General features: G+C 30.6%; 1 protein-coding gene across 1 annotated transcript in view; it reads right to left on the reverse strand.

Moving 5' to 3' along the window:
- Nucleotides 1-15,866, reverse strand: part of LOC107455277 (teneurin-m-like) — a 445,997-nt gene that overhangs the window by 364,396 nt on the left and 65,735 nt on the right. Inside the window, exon 2 of the mRNA XM_016072782.3 lies at nucleotides 7,539-7,591. The gene's annotated coding sequence lies outside the window, so the exon portion shown is untranslated. The remainder of the gene's footprint in view (nucleotides 1-7,538; nucleotides 7,592-15,866) is intronic.

Consider the following 15,866-nt stretch of genomic DNA (forward strand, 5'->3'; position numbering starts at 1 on the left):
TTTTGAGAATATATATATATTTATATATATATATATATATATTAGTTCCAATGTGTATTGCTTTTACCCACACATATTTAGTTGTTGCAACGTTGCAACTTAGCATTTTAATTAATGTTTCGAAGCAACTGCATAATAAAATAGTTATCTCCGCTAGATTTTACTTAGTTTATTCACTAGAACTTATTCCAAATGCGCATTTTAAATTAAAACTAATTATAATTCTTCACATTACTCGAGGCTTTGACAGCAAACTTAACCGTTCTGAACTGAGTTTGTTAACTTTTCACTTACAAATTAATTAGTTTTGAACGGACACGTTTTTTTAATGTTTACGAGAAAATAACTTTAAGTTCTAGACATTCATTGCAGTAAGGAAGACATTTATTACAGTAAGAGGATTTCAAAAGGAAATAACTGACATCAGAGGATTCTCTTAATGAATTATATTTATTAAAATATTCTTATACTTCAAGGATTCTGTATACTAAAATAAAAGTTAGAATAAATATATAATGTGATAAGTGACAGTTTTATTTAAAAAAATAGTAGTTTAGTATAGTTATCTTAATTCTTTTTCTAAAGGGTATTAAAATTTAAGTGCATTTGTAGATATAAAAAAAAATCAAAATTACTTAAATGTCAGAACTAAGTAAACATTTCTCTTTTAAGAATATTATTGAAAAAATGTTCTCTAATTATGAGTGATGCATTTAACTGTTTAACTTTAAAAAGTAACTTCACTCATCATCTTTTGTTAAGAATTGTTTTATCTGTGTTTGTTTTATCAATCATCTCATCTCTTTTTTTCTGTAACCATTGATGCCATACTAAGCAGTTGAACTAAAAATAATGACTTGTTTATTATAAAAAAATGTATATTCAAATTTTACTATTTTTCTTTTGTTTTTCGATGAAATTGATTCCAAAGAACCAACTGATTGGATATTTCGTCAAATTTAAAAAGCTGGTATCTCTACTTTGAGAATAAAAATGCGATTAAAAATAAAATGCGGATTTATACTCTTGGTTAAGCTGCGCAACGCAAAGTAAAAGGACTCAGAGTAAATGTGTATCAGGAACCGAACCTAAGAAATCTGATTGATACTCAAGTACCGTAACCTCAATGTGAATAGTTTTAAAATAAATGAAATTTGTAGAGCTTACAAAATATTTTGAGAGGACACACGTTTGAGAAAGTAGTTTTACCGATTTAAAAAACAGGTTTTTGTATAACAATATTAGCGTAAAAATATACAGATATGAATGACAGAATACTATGGAGAAAACGCATGCTTGAGTAAGCGGTTTCGCTAATTTAAGAATCGCAATTTTGTATTGCAATATCAGTGTAAAAATATAAAAAGTACTGCTCAGTGATAACTGAGTAGTTACAAAGTAGGGTATTATTTCTTAAAGTGTCTCTTTATAATTTTAAACAAAATTGGGAATTTCAGGAAAAGCGACTCAGTCAAGTTAAAATAGATTAGTAATGGGATAGTTAGTCAAGTTAATATCAAAATAGCACAGTCTGTGTTAAGTTTTGAGTTAAAAAGAGAGGCATTTATTCTGCAGAAGAGGAAATTACGTTCACTTTTCAATGCTATCATAGAACAGTAGGGCACAACATTTGTTTTACTGTGTTAATAAGTGGGCGGGATTTTAATGGGCCCAACTCATACCATTCATACATTAGAATCGAGTTCTCTAACCCTGAGTTTCTTCACCTATATAAAATCCATTTTTACTTATTTTTTACGTTGCATATTTTTCATACATACTGGATTTCCGATAAAAGGTAGCAAACTTTGAAAAAGAAAGCAGGCTTGCTAAAGGAAAATGGAAGCAGACAATGTTATGTATAACATCATGGTCTATTATTGTAAAGGCTTTGTAAAGGTTGTTTTTCGGAGGAATAATATGCTATTTTCATAAATGATGTGAACTTACAAAAGTTGCTAATGACCATTAGGTCATGCTTAGTCTATCTTAAAACAGCTCTCTCTATGATTATTTTGAAAATGGTGTAAAACGTGAATATGTAAAAAATCCACAGTTTTGAGAAAACGAAAAGCGTTTTGTGGTATAATTTATTAATCTCTTGAAACTTTCCCTAATGCTGCATTATATGGGCTCAAGAAATTTACAGAAAATGGGAATAAGGCATTGATTTTGATAATTTTCATCTAGGTGGAATATGTCAACTAATTATCGATTATTTTAAGAAAGTTAAATAAATTTTTAAATATTTTAGTTATTTGTCCATTCTAAAGCCCAGCTAAAGCACTTAAAGTGTAAGGCACTTAAATTGTGCCTTTTTATTTTATTTTTCTTGGCGAAAGAACTTCGAATAATCTTGTTAAGCCACGTGTTCCTAGGTTGACTGTTGCTTTTTAAACATTTTTGACAATATGTAAATTTTGATATTGTTTCACAATAAATTGGAAAATGCACAAAATACCATACTCGATAATTATTAAATATTATCTCTTAGAATCTCTGAAAAACACATAAGAGTTTCTCACTACACAAACAAACACAGTCATGAACGCATAGCACTGCTAAATACGAAGTTTAAAATTTAAATGCAAATAGAGTCAGTGACTTATCGGTATCATAAATACTTTTCACTTCTAATCTAACTCCTGAAAACCATCTAAATTTCCTGTTTCCAAACGTTCCGTTTTCTTGGCAGTTTCTTTTCCTGCAGAAAATAAGCAGGATTGGTGGGAGGAATCAGTTGGTATCCTTGCACATATCTTTCACTGTATGTCAGCAGTAAGATATGTGCAAAAGCAGGAGGGGTGGAGAGTGTGTGGAAAAAGATTTGGAAATGAATGTTGAGGGGAGAAGGCTGCTAAAAGAGTCAGGAAATAAATGATGTCACGAAGAGTTGCATGTCAAACGCTAGAAATCGGAAATGTCCTTTTCCTCAATCATTCACGCACCCAGAGAAGCGATTCTAATCGATTAATCGTTAGAAGAGCCATCGCGTCACGGCACGCCAGATTTTGGCACGGCCAAAAGATTCAGGGTGATGTCTTCAGGCGGTTAGGTCTTTTTCGATCCCCATCTTCCTAGGATTATCAGATGAAGAATTTTTTTAGATTGTTGATTTGAGAACGATTACATGTGTGCCTACTCGCTAGGAACGATTATTGAGTATATTATCTGGAAACTTATAACACATAAAATCACTTTATAACGCACAGCATAATTCATTTAATTAAGGATTTTAAGGATGTTTCAAACATCAATAATGACCATGGGTGATTTTTCTTACTTCATGGTTTTGTGATTGTTATTTAGAGTCAAATGCCAATTTTTCTACATTTCTAGTACCATTATTTTTTGTAACATTATTTTAAATTAAATAAAAGCATTATGAGCAAGCTTCTTAAAAACTCTCGAGAAAATATTTAAACAGAAAACAACAATTATGTAAACGAAACACGATATAAATATAAATTTTATTGTTTTCTTTTTAAGTTATAAAATTATATTCAACAAGTAAAAAATTTAAATTGATAACGTTAAGTGGAAAAAATAAAAACACTGTAATCTTATAAGTTAATTAACATTTGAGTTAAATTAACTTTTACTATTGAAAAGTATTGTCTCAAATACTAACAAAATTAATTATCGAGGTAGATTTTTCTTCTTATTAAATGAAACTAGTTCTCTGTTAATAAGTTTTTTCCTGCAAATTTTTCATTTTTATTTTAAATGTAAAGACTTTATTTGCTAAAAAACCTTTGCTAAAAAACCTAAACTGAAAACCTTTATTTGCTAAAAAAGCAGATAAGTTAGAAGATGAGCTTAAAACAATTATCCAATATATGGTAGCGAAAAATGATTTTATGAAAATAGTTAATTATAATTATTTTCTTTTACTCACAATAGAAATTTTCCTTCCAAACTAACCTTCGTGGAGGATTTGATGCAACTAACACGAAATTTGCAGTTTTGGAGAGTAAAACTACAATAACTTCCCACGGCAAGCCCAAAGGGGGCTACAATTCCCGATCTTTCTGCCAGGGAAGATATCTTTTGTCAGCATTGAGGTCGGTGTGAGCTGGGGGCCGAATTTGTATCAACCAGCCACCACTGGGATTCGAACCTTGTCACCTTATTGGGAGACGAATGCTCGATCCCCAAGTCCAACGCGGCTCCAAAAGTAATGGAAAGGAAGTATGGCTCAATTGAACACTCTATGAAGGTTGCAGAGTTTTGAACGTTATAATAGTTCAGGGGACGAATATATGCTGCAGGAAGTGAGGCAGGAGCTCGGGCATATTTCTCTGGTTACAAGCTATTCAAATCCAAGCTTCCGAACTTTATCTCTGTACCAAAATATGTGACCAGAATACTCCAAAGATATCAGATGGTTTTTCAAGCTAGAAACAAATCTAAACTATTTTATTTAACAAGTGTAACACTAAGATAAACCAAATTTAAAAAAAAAAACATATAACGAAATACATTTTTCGATTTCATGATATTAGGACAAGAGAAAACGCAGTATTTAAAACAAAGAGGGAGCAAACTACAGAGTTCTTGTTCTACTTTAGAGAACACTATACCACGGGGGTAACTTTTCCTCACAACTTCCATTTTACCTCATAAGAAATTTAAAACTTAAAGTATAGAAAAATCGATTTCATGAAATTTCAAATACTTAAAAGAAATTTTCAAAATATCAAAATGAAACAATTTATTAGAGAATAACTTATGATTCAGCAAAAGGGAAGTTCTCTTCTAATAACGTATTTGTATTTTGATATTTTGAATTTTTTTCTAAGATAGCCTAAACCCACTTTTCCTAAACTTTAAATTTTTAATCAGCTATCTAGGTGAAACAAAATTTATTACGAATTTTTTTTATGGTATGGCGACCTCTTATATCCCAGGCATGCGCACTTCCTCAGAACTTTTGATACGGCAGACTGACATACAAAACAAACCAAGAAACTAACAATTATTCATTCAAGAAAACCATTCTCTTGGGTGGATGTGATGTCACACTTCTTTATCAACATATTGGATGAGCACCACGGTTCGAGACGTTATATAATTATAGTTCATTATCGAACCAATTTTAATGACAGCGTTGTAAAAATAATACAAAAGCTCAACTCTCTAAGATTATGTATAAAATATTGATTTTTGCAGTAATCTTTGAACTTATTGAACAATAATAGTTTTAACTGTATAATCGTTTATCTTTCATTTAATTACATGATACTATGGTTCAAATTCGACGTCAAATTACTGTTCAGACGGAACAATAGAGCAGTTAATTAAATTAATCAAGAAGCAACATATTTGCCCCATGTTATTTACTATGCAAATAAGGAGTTCAACATTGAACCGATCTTTCTTTGATTATGGTTATGGAGAGAAAAATAATTATTCCCTAGCATAATGTTGTTGTTCATTTACGTCGCACTAGAGCTGCGCAATGGGCTATTGCCGACGGTCTCGGAAACATCCCTGGAGGATGATCCGAAGACATGCCATCACAATTTTGATCCTCTGCAGAGTGGATGGCACCCCCGTTTCGGTAGCCCGACGACCTGCACGCGAAGTCGAGCACTTTACGGTAGAACAGTTTAACGAGGACAAATACCACACACCCTCGGTCCCTACGCAGGCTGATCCAAGTGGTCACCCACCCGCACACTGACCGTAGCCAGTGATTCTTGACTTCGGTGATCTGCTGGGAACCGTGTCTTAACGATCAGTTCACTGCGGGACCCATAGTACGAAACACACTTTTTTTCAAAGAAAGAGAGAGAGAGTGCATATATTTTTTTTTTTTTTGGATGGTTTGAAATTTATATAGATAATAAGGATTTTTTAAAAGTAAAGCATGTTATATTTTGTTACAGATGTTGAATTTATTCCTATGGTGAAAGAAAAATTTTAATATTTAAATCTATTACTGGTTTCCTGCAGTAACGCAATTCAAAACAGTTTTAAGGGCAAAATATAATTAATTGATAAAAATGAATTTTTAATTTTTCCCTCAAAATAAAAGGGGGAATTTCTCACCCTATTGACTGTTAGCTGTGCTTCCGCGGAAAATTAAAATTCATCGTTACAGCCGCACACAGCTATAAAACAAACGGCATTTCAGATAACCCTTTGCGATTCCGTTTAGAGATATGGTTCGTTATTAATGTCGGTCATTACGTCCTCGCCATCCCATTGTCGGGGCGCGTGCACCAATTGATCAATTTGTCGCCGTTCTTGGCGCGATTGTAATCTTTGATGGTCACTTCGTGGCGTTCTGGTTAGCCTCTGTTTATACAGATTATGAAGAGAGAGTTTGAAGGATTGTTCAGCAGGTGATGCAGATTTGTGAACACTGATTGATTTGGGAGCGTACAGATTGCAAAATTGTGCTGCATTAATCCCAAACCAATAACGATTGTGGAAAATACTACATTATTCAGTCATTGCATTAAGTACGCACAAGCGGTTTTAAATTTACGGAAATGCAGATTTTTTTCTTCATAAATATGTTATCAAGTTTAGGATAACTGTGTCTTCTACATTGTGGTTGAAAAACAGTTTTGTCGACTTGTATACTGTTTATAAGATATGTATATAAAATATTGTATGTAAGCATTATAGGGAACGCACTAAACAGTTCTGTTCAAAATCCTTATACACCTATAACGGTTGCAATTTTATTGATAATATTTGCAGCAACTACATTTTTATGGAAACGTGGTTATTACAGTAAAAGGTGTAAAATGGAGCTAAGGGAATATTTCAAACAGGAAGTGGGGCCTTTAGGCACAAATGGTAAAAATAGTATTTTATTTTTTCTAGTTTGCGTACAACTCTACCAAATGCGCTTTTGGGACAAAGCGATGAAATTATAAAAGAAACATAGTGATTTGAAAGTTGAATCTAATTCCTTGTTTTTTGAGCAGAACAAGGACATAAAGTATAAAGTTTCATAAATGGGTCATAATATTCACATAATAGTGCGGTATTTAAAGTTCTGAAGTGCATCGGCCCAGCTAGAAAAATGCTTTTCTTCTTCTTTGTCTAGCGTCACCATTCTTCGTAATAAAAATATATTTCCAAGTTCATTTTAAATTTTTAATAAGAGGATCAGTTCAATAAAAAAAGTAGGTGAAGCAATTAAATTTTTTTGATATTCCTGCAATGAAACTATAACCGTAAGAATTGAATGGTCGTATGGAACACTTTCTGAATGAGCACCTTAAATACTACTATACATAACTTTATTTCACTCTCTTTAACGTAATGATAACCAGGGAGTCATAATGCAAGAAAAGTTATTTTACAGCTATTTTAGAATAATATAGGTTATGTCACAACTGAATACATATTTTTGAAGGCGCTTTTCAAAATTTAATCTATCTTCTGTAAAATAGTGACTGCTAACTACTAAAGTTTTAAATCTGTTTTCGTAATAAAAGACTGATGCCCTTTTATTTCGAAAGGAATTTATTTTTGAGAACGAAAGAAAATAAGTAAATAAATAAATAAAATATTACCTTTTTCGCGTCACATGCGAACTTTTAACACAATTTTAAAGTCACATGTTCCACTGGGAAAAAAAAAGATTAGTTAAAAAAAAGATTTAAACATAATTAGTTATACGATATCTCAGAGAAAACAAAAATCATAAAATAAAGCAGTATTATTATTCTAGATAACATCATTGCTTATGAAAGCAACAGACAAAAGTTAATGTCTCAGCCAACCCACAAAAGCAATTAAAACTACTCCTAAAGTTTGCTGTAGCAAATTTTATAATAACTTTTCTGCAATTTTAAAGTCTAACTCAGCTTTATTGTCAGAAATTCCTAAAGCTAATAGGCATCTATTAGCATCCTATTTAGACACTGAAAGATGTAAATTAGCAAAGGCGCTTTTATTTGAAAATCGGTTATTTTAGGCTCAAGAGAGCTTTTCTGTATCACCTGGGTAACACAGTTGGGATACACTTTAATTAAGAATTAAAGATTACCTTTTAATTCTTGCTTATCGGTAAACGAGACCTGAATTACAGCTTCGATTCCAATTTAAACGTCCGGTGTATGTTACATGTGTGACGCTGGAAACTTGTTACAAGTCCAATAAATGTGTAGATGTATGTGAAAAGATTGTATAGGCTAAACGTACATTGGATTTCGAATTATTTTAAGATTAGATCTCGCGCAGCAGTTCCCTCAGAGAAAGCAAGAGCCATACTAATTGGTCACGTTTGCAATTTTAGAAAATAATGTTATTTATTCTCTGGGCTTTGTTAGTTGGGAATTTATAACATACATTTAGCAAACTTTAGCTTTTGGTATTAGACATTTAGCTTTATGCTTTGGTAAATTGAATTTTCGGACAGTGATTGAATTCACGGGTGATTGCAATAAATATTTTAGATTTTTTCTTAATTACTTTCGGATGTTACGAAAGGTTTGATTCGTATATTATTAAAAAATATATTTTCTAGACTAATTATAAAAATCTTATCAAAAAATATATACATATTTAAATAGAAAGGAATTACCACCCTACTACCTTATGCTGTAGTGATTCCCAGGTGGGGAGAGGGAGTTTGATGACTAGATAGATTTTTCAAAATGTCAAATGTATCTATTTTTTTCTTTCAATTTTACATAGATTTCTGGAGTTATCTCTATGTTAAATAATTTGTTCCCCATGTTTATTTAGCGATTACAGTGCCATCTCTGAACTAAAATGTTAAGATTAGGAAAATTTTTTCTACAGAATGTTGTTGATTTGAAGATTTTGAAGTTATTTCCCACATCACAACAGAGGGTGAGGTTAAAAAGATCAAAATAGATATTGATAAATGCATGGATTGAAAATATTTCACATGAGTAGGTTATAAATTGTGGTCCAAAGCATATAATTTGAGATATTTTATCGTTTTATCTTATTTATATATTTTGAGTTTTTTTTAAATTTATTTATAAGTGTGTACATGTACTAGATTACAATAAAATGTACTTGTGAGAGTAAGTTTTTTTTTGTATTTAATTTTTTCAGAACATATGAATGTCTCCCAATCCAAAATGAAATAATCGACATTCCTTAGCCAGTGTAGTTATATAATTGTTATCTAATGTATAATATCTTGAACAGTTTAACGAGGACGAATACCGCACACTCTCGGTCCTCACGCAGACTGATCCAAGTGGTCANTTAATTTTTTTTTTTTTTTTTTTTGTATTTAATGTTTTCAGAACGTATGAATGTCTCCTAATCCAAAATGAAATAATCGACATTCCTCAGCCAGTGTAGTTATCTAATTGTTATCTAATGTATAATATCTTGAGATATTTGACGATTTTAATTATTTTTCTTTTCTTACTTCTTATGGACATCTTGTCTGTAAATGATTTACAATGAAATGTACTTGCGAGCTCGTAAGTTATATTGTATTGAAAACAAATAGCAGACATTTTAGGGATTCCCATTTCAAAATTTAAGTAATCGTCACTTTTCAGATAACTGTTTCAGAAGCAAAATTAATTCCACATCCTACACTTAATGAAATTCATTATTAAAAATATTTTCCTCAATAACACTAACTCAGTCATTTTTATATTATAAAACGTTGTATTTTATTTAATTAAATATAATAAGGAATGTATGAAAAGATTCCACTTTTTATCTATAATAAATAAAGTAAAAATTAAATAAGTAAGTATATTTTTATGGCTCAATACTATTTTACTTTTGAGTTATATTTGTACATCCGTAATAAAATAAAGCTAAAGCATTCGACAAATTTTCAACCAGAAAAGAAACAATTCTTTATCTATAATAAATAAATTAAAAATTAAATAACCAAATATATTTGAATGGCTCTGAATACCATTTTTCTTTTGAGTTATATTTGGACTTCTGTAATGGGATAAGGCTAAAGCGTTCGATAAATTTTCGCCCAAAAAGAAAAAAAAAATCTTTGAAAATAAAGAACCAGAGAAAGAGATAGAAGAAGTCTTATATATTGTCAGATTTTTCTTCTTCACAAAACGTTAAAGTGGCGTTCGAAGAAATTGATAGATAAGTCTCATGGGTATGAAACCTCGATGACAGCGACAAATGACGTCACATACTCTCGGCGACAGACGCAAAGAAGAGAATTCGGGACAATGACATGCACGATGGCTGCCGTCGAAGGATGGCGTAAAAAAGAACATTTAAAAATGTTTTAACCATACGATCGAAAAGTACCAAGGAAAAAAAAAAGAAGATAAAAAAGCAAAACCCCGAGCTAGAATGACAATCTCTTTAATGCATATTAAGTTCATAAAAAAATAAATACACATATTTGTTCACACAGCTTGGATAAAAAACGGAATGTTTGAAAAAAGTTTTTCTTTGCGGGACTCGTTTTCATTTGGGAATAAAGCTTCTAGATTTGTGTTCTTTGGATGCATTTATTAGGGACCTTTTTGCCGCCTGCATCCATTAGCAAACTCAAATGGAGTGTTGTTTTTTTTGTACTTTTTTTTTACATTTTGTTTTAAGAGCACTAAAAAGATCACTTATAAAGTCTTGACTTGACACGAACAAGATTCAACATTTTTTAGGTATTCCTTTGAATAGCACACACAAAAAAGAAAGATTATAAATTGCTTTTTTTTACAACCTTTTACTATCATAATCATTGAATTTGTATGCAAATGACGATGTTGGGAAGAAATTGTGTTTTTTTAGTTGCTTTTAAATTGTGTATAAATATTTGTTATAGTTAGCAACAGCTTCAAAATGTGAGCATTTAATAAAGATATGTTCTGGAGAAATACTTAATTAGTGGTATATCTTACCATCTTGAGTAAGATAGATGTATAAAAAAATAATTAGAGGTATATAATGTGATTAAAAACAAAATCATTGAAGTACTTTATTATACTCTTCTTTTCCTTAAACATTTGTTTGCATAAGTTATTATGCGTCTGACATTTAAGATTTCTTTTTGCATTAAAAAAATCGTTATATTTCGTTATCGTCTTGATTTAATTAAATTAAGTTAAACGAAACACTTTAATAGGATAGATATGTTTCTAGGATAGATATGTTTAAAGGATAGATATGTTTCTAGAAAAAACTGGGAAATTTTATTGAAGCTATTTAAAAATTCTGAGAAGCTAAACATTATTTATTATTTTACTGTTTTGCAGTTATTTTACAATAAAGGTGATTTATAAGAAGTAATAAAAAAATATGCTTTATAAGGTAACATTTTAAGGACTTAAAACTATTAATATTGCTCAAATCATACCTACTTTTACGTGTCTACACTTATCGTTATTTCACTAGGAAATGATTATCAATAATATTATGTCATAAAAGAACTACTTAGAATAATTCTCTTGGAAGCTTTTTTGCTTCTTTTTCAAATAGAATATCATTGATATTTAAAATATTTAGGATGATATCTTTATCCTCAAATTATTAAGAAATTCTGTGAAATATACATGTTTTGTAAAATGAAAAATTTCATTTGTTTCACCATAGACAAAAAAGCAAAAAAAAAATATTTATCATAAAAACATTTATCTTTTGTATTTAAAGTAGATAAAAGAATTAGTGGTTATTATCTAAATTAAACTCAAGCTTTGGATGGGAGGCCAAAGTCTATTGTGTCCGTCCTAGTTTTCATGACCTTGGACTCTGGGGAGCAATAGCAGATATAACCAACCTTGTACGACACGAAGATAGAACCCAGGATCTGTGTCATAAGAGTGTGAATCGCTCTTTCTCATTCACCGGACGTCCTCACAATCATAAATTTGCACCTCACATTTTTTTTCATTGAAAAAGAATTATGTGATATCATCTTAATTATGTGATATCTTTATATCATTCAGCACATCTGATCAAATATCGCACCTCCAGATATCAGGATTCAAAGAATTTTAATAACAGTATGATTTGTAACAATTTATGGCCATAAATAATGGTTGAATCTCCTCATCTGTTCTAAATGCACACTTCCCTTTTTGTAACAGAATAAAAGGAAACTTGATAATTCACTGAATGGAATAAATGCAGATCCAATAATGATGACTGAAACGAAACTCCGTTTTCAGCCATTTATTTTTTATGATGCACTTTCTCCGCGTTCCCAGTAATATTCATATTTGTTGTAGCAGAAATAAATATTACGCATTTGCAATAATGCTAAGTGAAGAACAAAATTCCCCCTGTTTTGTGCTTCAAAGATTCCAAAATCTGCCCACTTTTCACCAGAAACTGACGAAATCCAAAACGCGTTTTCAAAACAATTTGCATTTCAGTCGTCAAAAATATTTTTCTTTTTATTTTCAACCTTTCCACATGGTTAGTCCATTTCGAATGAAAATTTATCCCCTCTACCTATAAAAGGGGCTTTTTTTTGCAAACGGAGGTTTCGACTCTTCTTCCTCGACTCCACTTTTTTGCTTCTTTTTCTCATAGAATATTATTACTCCACATTTACTACAAGCTTTCAGATACGACGAAATGTTCTCGAAATTGCGAGAAAATTACCCTCGAAATCATCCCTTTACATCAATGGGGAACACGCATGGTCCATTAAACTTTCCCTTTTTCTTTCATTTCTTTTTTCTTTTGCTTTTCGATTTTTTTTTTCTTTTTTATCTTTCTCTTCTAACTGTAAATGAGAGAAAGACACAGAGAGATTTTTGTACAGCAATCGCCAAACTTCGGTTCCGGTAGAGATAAAATAGTTATCTTGCAACCCAGCTAATAATTCATTTCCGAAGCAAAATGGGGTCGAAAGGTTTTCCGGCAGAAGTTTCAAAGCTTAAAAGAAATACCATAATGTCTTGTGAAAATGTAATTATTCTTTGCAGAACTTTAGGGAAGACGAAAAGACCGTTTATCACTCTCGTTTTGTAAGAACTTTAATTTTCCTAGCGAACCCTAGATAAAGTTTGCTGCTATCTAACGTGATTAGACACGATTCCCAAAGGCCGGCTTGCTCAAAAGTCTAGACAATGCTCTGGATTCTGAGTAAGGCTTTAAAGCGGCAATAAAAAGAGATAGTTAGTCTATTTAAAATTGTAGGAGTAAGTTCTTTTTCAATTACATATAGAATGTAAGATCAAATTATTTATGATGATGATACTTACTCTTCTGATGAGAATCAGATCCGGTCAATCAGATCGTTCAATTCAAATACTAGCAAAATATATTCAGAAAGTCTCCTTGTACCAAGTTAACACAGTTAAACAAATGTTGCGAATGGCTTTTGATTTATGACACTTAAATTACCTATTGATAATTTTACAATCAATTATTATTGTTTTAACATTTTTAAATTCTGCATTGCAGCAAGTAAAGTTATTGTGGAGCAATATGACATTACATTGATATATTATATTTTTTAAAAAATGTACCTATAAGTAAGTTGTGCAATAGATATGAAGCATAAAAAAAAGGAATCGCATTGATAAAGTTTGGTTTAATAATCAGGTTATCAGGTATACGAACTCCATTTTAATGGTTTGAAGGACTAAATAAGCTTATTGATTTGTGTAGACGATATATTTAAGTTATGAAATCAGACACAAAAAATAAAATATTTTCTCTGAATAAATATTAATTATTTTCAATGAATTTGGATTCTTGTCTCTCTCAAAATGGCAGGAACGTGGTAAGATGTTTGAACATGTTGAATTCTGTTCATAATATGCCAGCAACTAGTAGATTACATATTTATAAAACTATGAGCAGATATTTTTTTTAAAAAAAAATTTTAGTTTCTACTGAATGCATACAAATTATAAAAATACCATTCCTCCGTTTTTTGTAATTATCGAACGCATTATTATTATTCCAATTAGAAAGTTATTTCCAATTTTAAATGGACTGCAAATGGTCAGTGTATAATTAGCTTAATTGAAATAACCATATCGCATACTATTTTCAGAATATTTAAATAATATCACATTCTATTTCAGAAAAAAATTCTAAAATTTTTGTAGTCTGTAATCATAGATATTAAACTTTTCCAAAATAAATCTTTAAGCTTATACATTTTTTTTCTATTAAAAACTTTTAATTTCTTTACATTAAGACCCAGGAGTTAAGATCTAAATTGGTCTAAGTCTTTAATGTCTCATAGGCTACAACTATAAATATTTTTCCAAGCGGCCGTAATTTTTTAATCATTGTGAGCTGCAAGTATGGTTCTTGTAGGAAAGTCATAGAAATGAAACTCAATCAAAAGGTATATGGCTCATTGCTACAAAAGTTGCTGCTTGATTTACATAAAAAAAATTAAGAGAAATAACATTTAAAACATGTACCTAAATGTTTAACTTAAGTATGTTTGGGGCATCTATCCGATGCTCTTACCCAACCTCTCATCTTATACTTAACGGTTATTGGAAGTTTTTGTTATTATTATAAGGACCATGTTGTTGGTGATTTCGTTTCAGACACAACCCACACAGACATTAACTTCTATGACTAATGAATATTAACTTCAATATCGCAATAATGCATTGTTAAAAATATATCACGATATTTTCGCAATTTGTCTAATTTCTACATTCGTGTCAATATTTTTGTTACCCAAATAAAATTCAGCAACAAATTCAATAATATCGTATTCAATAACTGCAGCGTTTCATAATATTTACGATATTATCATACTTAATGTTCTTATGTTTATTTTTGGTAGACAATGATCTGTGTAAATCAGAACTTGGAGTTGTTTTACTTGTTGGCGAACTTGACCACCCTTCATCTATAACAATGGGCTCTCCCAGGTTTTCATGGTTTCACGCCCAAGAACAATGTTTTCATGGGGCACATTAGGACACATAATCCTCATAGAACAATCCCTGACGTCTGTAAGCTACTTGAACATAGTTGCAGACCAGATACACTCATTCATTGCAACAGTTTTTCCAGCGGTGGATGGTGTTCACCAACAGGATAATGCACCATGTCATAAGGGTCGAATCGTCAGGGATTGGTTCGAGGGATTGGTTCAAATTCACCTGACCTTAATCCAATAGAGCATTTGTGGTCCTACTTGGAAAACCAAATTCGTGCTGCCACGCTACCCCCTCACAATGTGAGGGAATTGCAGGAGTAGTTGGTGAGCGCTTGGTACCAGATATCTCTGACTACCTATCAGCACCTTCTGGAATCAATGCCACGGCAGGTGCTAGCAGTTTTAAGGGCTAAAGGTGGTCCCACATGTTATTAGCAGGGTGATCATAATGTAATGGCTCTTTGGTGTATATATATATGGGTCATTCTCACGAAAACTGTCATTTTTCAGTTCATAAAATCCCAAAAAAGTAAAGTGAATAAAAAGCTCTGAAACTTTTTATATTAATAGAAATATGTAATGGCATTATAAAGAAAGTATATATCCTATAAATTATACTTAATATTTAAATTAATTAATTTTTTAAATAATTAATTTATAATAAATTAATTTATAATAATAATTAATTAATTTAATAAATAAATTAATTAATTCAATAAATAAATTAATTAATTTAATAAATTAATTTATTAATTTATTAATTTTTTAATTTATTTTTCAAATTAATTAATAAGTAAATTAATTATTTTCACTATTTAAAAAGTGAGGGAATGACACTAATAGTGAGAAAATGATATTTTATTTTAATACATGTTTTTATCTAAGTTAACATCTACCTAAAGTTTGAAAATGACAACATACTAAGTATATCTAATATTTATTATAATTTACTCTTATATATTTAATAGTTTTTACAGGTTTGGGAAATAAAATTGGCTGGCACGATTGAACAAAAAAAAATTTAATAATATACTCATCTTGAATCATTCCCTCACTT

This window comes from Parasteatoda tepidariorum, chromosome 4, assembly GCF_043381705.1.
Source record: "Parasteatoda tepidariorum isolate YZ-2023 chromosome 4, CAS_Ptep_4.0, whole genome shotgun sequence".
Classification (NCBI taxonomy): domain Eukaryota; kingdom Metazoa; phylum Arthropoda; class Arachnida; order Araneae; family Theridiidae; genus Parasteatoda; species Parasteatoda tepidariorum.